This window comes from Balaenoptera musculus, chromosome 6 (genome assembly GCF_009873245.2).
Source record: "Balaenoptera musculus isolate JJ_BM4_2016_0621 chromosome 6, mBalMus1.pri.v3, whole genome shotgun sequence".
NCBI classification, from domain to species: domain Eukaryota; kingdom Metazoa; phylum Chordata; class Mammalia; order Artiodactyla; family Balaenopteridae; genus Balaenoptera; species Balaenoptera musculus.
The window spans coordinates 89,649,666-89,656,607 of NC_045790.1; positions in this window are offsets into that span (position 1 = coordinate 89,649,666).

Below are 6,942 nucleotides of genomic sequence, written 5' to 3' on the forward strand. Positions count from 1 at the left end.
ATCCTGGTTCTTCTGGCTGTGGCCCCAAGGGACATGAGGGTGACTGCAGGCCCTTATCAAGGATATTATGTGTCCTCATTTGTGCAATAGTTGCCCCAAATAGGTCTGCTCTGAGATGTAACTTCCTTCTATGAGGCATTTATTTCTTTTTGCAAGAACTTTCCACTCTCTGTGTCTGTTACTGCCCAAAGGTCACCTAAAATGGAGAGCTTTTATTAGCTGCAGTGAAAAGATGTACTTTCCCTTGAATGCTCTCAGCCAAGTGCCTTTCCCATTCTCTTATTAGCCAAGGAATGGATGATTTCTTCACTTGCCTAGCTCTGTGGATCTCCCACACCCCTAATACTCTTTATACTTAAAGAGTATAATCCTCCTCCTGGGTTCTGTCTTTTCCCCAGAAAGGAATGATGGAAGATCTATTTTCCTTACTTTCTGAGGGTGGGGTCACCAATTTACTTATGAAAATGTAAACTCATGAAGGATGTCCCCCACTGTTGAAACCATGGCTGCCATCCTTCTTCTGCATAGTACAATTAACTTACTCCAGGTGTGTGTGAGGGTTGTACTTAACCACTTCCTTCGCCCTGTAATATGGATGACACAAGCAGGGAATGATTGTGACAACAGGAAGAAGTGGAGCCAGTGGAACAAGACTTTTATTTGGCTCCCACTCTGCAAGCTCCAGATTCCTGTTGAAAAGAGATAGACCCATGGCTGACATGAAGCTCTTGTGATAAGAAATTTTCAGCTTCTGGTTGGTTCATCATTCATGGCCTAAGAACAGGGGAAATGTACTTTTTTTGAGAATCTGAAAATGCCCCAAACTCTAAATCACATTCATTTGCATTTCTCTTCAGAAAAGGAGGTGGAGCATGGGAGAGGCCTCTGTTGATGAGAATTAAACTCACAAAACAGGATAATTCCTAGAGTTGTGCCAACATTATCAGCTAGTAATATGGAGTATCTATCACTGGCACCAGCTTGCCAATGGACTCAGGAACCTTCTGGGCTGCATTCAGTTGGCATTGGCAAATTACCTGCAGAGCAATTCATGCTGTCAGGATCATTTTATAGCATCTTAAACAGAAGAAAAATGAAAAATGCAAAAAGAAAAAAAAATCTGATTAAAAAAAATCATGGTTTCTTTTTCTACTCTCTTCTAAGCAGTGGATGTTATACTTAGAATTATATCTGGGTTTCAGCAAATCACTTGTATCAGTGATCCCTCCAAGCATGTCTACCAAAGGAAAAATGTCAAAACCCATAAAATTGGGAGTGGTGGCTTAATATCCAAGGACAGAATCAAGGTTCCAAGTGATAGAATAAGAGGCTGAAAACCAAGGTGAGGTATAGCATAGCTGGGCATCAAGTCCCTCAATTAAATGAAAAAGTCAATTATCTAAGTTTTGAATAGCATGACTTAATTGTTGTTCTTGTGAAAAATATATACAAGGGTTGAACTGACTGTAAGGTCATTATGAATCAGTTGTCTAATGTGGCACTAGACTATAAGCTCCTTAAGTTTAAAAATCATATCCTCTTTGAGTTATTGCCAATGCTGAGATAGTGTTTGGAAAATATCAGTAATAAATACATATTTGTGGAAGGTGGATTGCTAAATGTGATCCTAGAGGTATAGAAAAAGATTCTAAAGTGATGAGAGAAACATTGGTAAAGAGATGAGGGGAATGTGATGAGGTTGTGGAAGTTTGCAGAAACCACATTACAGAGAAAGCAAAGAATGGGGGCTTGCTTTCCTTGGCAAAGTGAGATTCAGTAAGGGGACATTCCATGACAGTTGCATTTAATTTTTTTTTTAATTTAATTTTATTTTTTTTTATACAGCAGGTTCTTCTTAGTTATCTATTTTATACATATTAGTGTATATATGTCAATCCCAATCTCCCCCCCAAACCCACCTACCCCGCTTTCCCCCCTTGGTGTCCATACGTTTGTTCTCTACAACTGTGTCTCTATTTCTGCCTTGCAAACAGGTTCATCTGTACCATTTTCTAGGTGCCACATATATGCGTTCATATACGATATTTGTTTTTCTCTTTCTGACTTACTTCACAATGTATGACAGTCTCTAGGTCCATCCACGTGTCTACAAATGACCCAATTTCGTTCCTTTTTATGGCTGAGTAATATTCCATTGTATATATGTACCACAACTTCTTTATCCATTCGTCTGTCCATGGGCATTTAGGTTGCTTCCATGACCTGGCTATTGTAAATAGTGCTGCAAAGAACACTGTGGTACATGACTTTTTGAATTATGGTTTTCTCAGGGTATATACCCAGTAATGGGATTGCTGGGTCATATGGTAGTTCTATTTTTAGTTTTTTAAGGAACCTCCATACTGTTCTCCATATTGGCTGCATCAATTTACATTCCCACCAACAGTGCAAGAGGTTTCCTTTTTTCCACACCCTCTCCAGCATTTGTTGTTTGTAGATTTTCTGATGATGCCCATTCTAACTGGTGTCAGGTGATACCTCATTGTAGTTTTGACTTGCATTTCTCTAATGATTAGTGATGTTGAGCATCCTTTCATGTATTTGTTGGCAATGTGTATATCTTCTTTGGAGAGATGTCTATTTAGGTCTTCCATCCATTTTTGGATTGGGTTGTTTGTTTTTTGATATTGAGCTACATGAGCTGCTTGTATATTCTGGAAATTAATTCTTTTTCAGTTGCTTCATTGACAAATATTTCTCCCATTTTGAGGGTTGTCTTTTCATCTTGATTATGGTTTCCTTTGCTGTGCAAAAGCTTTGAAGTTTCATTAGGTCCCATTTCTTTATTTTTGTTTTTATTTCCATTTCTCTAGGAGGTGGGTCAAAAAGGATCTTTCTGTGATTTATGTCATGGAGTGTTCTTCCTATGTTTTCCTCTAAGAGTTTTACAGTGTCCAGTCTTACATTTAGGTCTTTAATCCATTTTGAGTTTATTTTTGTGTATGGTGTTAGGGAGTGTTCTAATTTCATTCTTTTACATGTAGCTGTCCAGTTTTCCCAATACCACTTAATGAAGAGGTTGTCTTTTCTCCATTTTATATTCTTGCCTCCTTTATCAAAAATAAGGTGACCATATGTGCATGGGTCTATCTGTGGGCTTTCTATCCTGTTCCATTATTCTGTATATCTGTTTTTGTGCCAGTACTGTACTGTCTTGACTACTGTAGCATTGTAGTATAGTCTGAAGTCCAGGAGCCTGATTCCTCCAGCTCTGTTTTACTTTCTCAAGATTGCTTTGGCTCTTCAGAGTCTTTTGTGTTTCCATACAAATTGTGCAATTTTTGTTCTAGTTCTGTGAAATATGCCATTGGTAATTTGATAGGGATTGCATTGAATCTGTAGATTGCTTTGGGTAGTATAGTCATTTTCACAATATTGATTCTTCCATTCCAAGAACATAGTATATCTCTCCATCTGTTTGTATCATGTTTAATTTCTTTCATCAGTGTCTTACAGTTTTCTGCATACAGGTGTTTTGTCTCCTTAGGTAGGTTTATTCCTAGGTATTTTATTCTTTCTGTTGCAGTGGTAAATGGAAGTGTTTCCTTAATTTCTCCTTCAGATTTTTCATCATTAGTATATAGGAATGTAAGAGATTTCTGTGCATTAATTTTGTATCCTGCTACTTTATCAAATCCATTGATTAGCTCTAGTAGTTTTCTGGTGGCATCTTTAGGATTCTCTATGTATAGTGTCATGTCATCTGGAAAGAGCGACAGTTTTAGTTCTTCTTTTCTGATTTGAATTCTTTTTATTTCCTTTTCTTCTCTGATTGCCCTGGCTAGGACTTCCAAAACTATGTTGAATAATAGTGGTGAGAGTGGACATCCTTGTCTTTTTCCTGACCTTAGAGGAAATGCTTTCAGTTTTTTACCATTGAGAATGATGTTTGCTGTGGGTTTCTCATATATGGCCTTTATTATGTTGAGGTAGGTTCCCTCTATGCCCACCTTCTGGAGAGTTTTATCATAAATGCGTGTTGAATTTTGTTGAAAGCTTTTTATGCATCTATTGAAATGATCATATGGTTTTTATTCTTCAATTTGTTAATATGGTGTATCACATTGATTGATTTGTGTATATTGAAGAATCCTTGCATCCCTGGGATCAATCCCACTTGATCATGGTGTATGATCCTTTTAATGTAATGTTGGATTCTGTTTGCTAGTATTTTGTTGAGGATTTTTGCATCTGTATTCATCAGTGATATTGGTCTGTAATTTTCTTTTTTTGTAGTATCTTTGTCTGGTTTTGGTATCAGGGTGATGGTGGCCTCATAGAATGAGTTTGGGAATGTTCCTTCCTCTGCAATTTTTTGGAAGAGTTTGAGAAGGATGAGTGTTAGCTCTCTAAATGTTTGATAGAGTTCACCTGTGAAGCCATCTGGTCCTGGACTTTTGTTTGTTGGAAGATTTTTAATCACAGTTTCAATTTCATTCCTTGTGATTGGTCTGTTTATGTTTTCTGTTTCTTCCAGGTTCAGTCTCGGAAGTTTATACCTTTCTAAGAATTTGTCCATTTCTTCCAGGTTGTCCATTTTATTGGCATAGAGTTGCCTGTAGAAGTCTCTTAGGATGTTTTGTATTTCTGCAGTGTCTGTTGTAACTTCTCCTTTTCATTTCTAATTTTATTGATTTGAGTCCTCTCCCTCTTTTCTTGATGAGTCTGGCTAAAGATTCATCAATTTTATTTATCTTCTCAAAGAACCAGCTTTTAGTTTTATTGATCTTTGCTATTGTTTTCTTTGTTTCTATTTCATTTATTTCTGCTCTGATCTTTATGATTTCTTTCCTTCTGCTAACTTTGTGTTTTGTTTGTTCTTCTTTCTCTAGTTCTTTTAGGTGTAAGGTTAGATTGTTTAGTTCAGATTTTTCTTGTTTCTTGAGGTAGGCTTGTATAGCTATAAACTTCCGTCTTAGAACTGCTTTTGCTGCATCCCATAGGTTTTGGATCGTCGTGTTTTCATTGTCATTTGTCTCTAGGTATTTTTTGATTTCCTCTTTGATTTCTTCAGTGATCTCTTGGTTATTTAGTAATGTATTGTTTAGCCTCCATGTGTTTGTATTTTTTACATTTTTTTCCCCAGTAATTGATTTCTAATCTCATAGCATTGTGGCTGGAAAAGATGCTTCATATGATTTTAATATTCTCAAATGTACCGAGCCTTGATTTGTGACCCACAGTGTGATCTATCCTGGAGAATGTTCCGTGTGCACTTGAGAAGAAAGTGTAATCTGCTTTTTTTGATGGAATGTCCTATAAATATCAATTAAATCTATCAGGTCTATTGTGTCATTTAAAGCTGTTGTTTCCTTATTAATTTTCTGTCTGGATGATCAGTCCATTGGTGTGAGTGAGGTGTTAAAGTCCCCCATTATTATTGTGTTACTGTCGGTTTCCTGTTTTATAGCTGTTAGCAGTTGCCTTATGTATTGAGGTGCTCCTACATTGGGTGCATATATATTTATAATTGTTATATCTTCTTCTTGGATTGATCCCTTGATCATTATGTAGTGTCCTTCCTTGTCTCTTGTAACATTCTTTATTTTAAAGTCTATTTTATATGATATGAGTATTGTTACTCCAGCTTTCTTTTGATTTCCATTTGCATGGAATATCTTTTTCCATCCCCTCACTTTCAGTCTGTATGTGTCCCTAGGTGTGAAGTGGGTCTCTTGTAGACAGCATATGTATGGGTCTTGTTTTTGAATCCATTCAGTGAGCCTGTGTCTTTTGGTTGGAGCATTTAATCCATTCACATTTAAGGTCATTAATGATATGTATGTTCCTATTACCATTTTCTTAATCGTTTTGTGTTTGTTTTTGTAGGTCCTTTTCTTCTCTTGTGTTTCCCACTTAGTGAAGTTCCTTTAGCATTTGTTGTAGAGCTGGTTTGGTGGTGCTGAATTCTCTTAGCTTTTGCTTGTCTGTAAAGGTTTTAATTTCTGCATTGAATCTGAATGAGATCCTTGCCGGGTAGAGTAATCTTGGCTGTAGGTTCTTCCCTTTCATTACTTTAAATATATCGTGCCACTCCCTTCTGGCTTGTAGAAATCAGCTGTTAACCTTATGGGAGTTCCCTTGTTGCTTTTAATAATGTTTCTTTGTCTTTAATTTTTGTAAGTTTGATTACTCTGTGTCTCGGTGTGTTTCTCCTTGGGTTCATCCTGCCTTGGACTCTCTGCGCTTCCTGAACTTGGGTGGCTATTTCCTTTCCCATGTTAAGGAAGTTTTTGAGTATAATCTCTTCAAATATTTTCTCAGGTCCTTTGTCTCTCTCTTCTCCTTTTGGGACCCCTATAATGCGAATGTTCATGTGTTACTTGTTGTCCCAGAAGTCTCTTCAGCTGTCTTCATTTCTTTTCAATCTTTTTTGTTTATTCTGTTCCATGCCAGTGAATTCCACCATTCTGTCTTCCAGGTCACTTATCCATTCTTCTGCCTGTTATTCTGCCATTGATTCCATCTAGTGTATTTTTCATTTCAGTTACTCTGTTGTTCATCTCTGTTGTTTTGGTCTTTAATTCTTCTAGGTCTTTGTTATACAGTTCTTGCATCTTCTCAGTCTTTGCCTACATTCTTTTTCCGAGGTCCTAGATCATCTTCACTATCATTATTCTGAATTCTTTTTCTGGAAGGTTGCCTATCTCCACTTCATTTAGTTGTTTTTCTGGGGTTTTATCTTGTTCCTTCATCTGGTACATAGTCCTCTGCCTTTTCATTTTGTCTATCTTTCTGTGAATATGGTTTTTGTTCCATAGGCTGCAGGATTGTAGTTCTTCTTGCTTCTGCTGTCTGCCTTCTGGTGGATAAGGCTATCTAAGAGGTTTGTGCAAACTTCCTGGTGGGAGAGACTTGTGGTGGGTAGAGCTGGGTGTTGCTCTGGTGGGCAGATCTCAGTAAAACTTTAATCCATTTGTA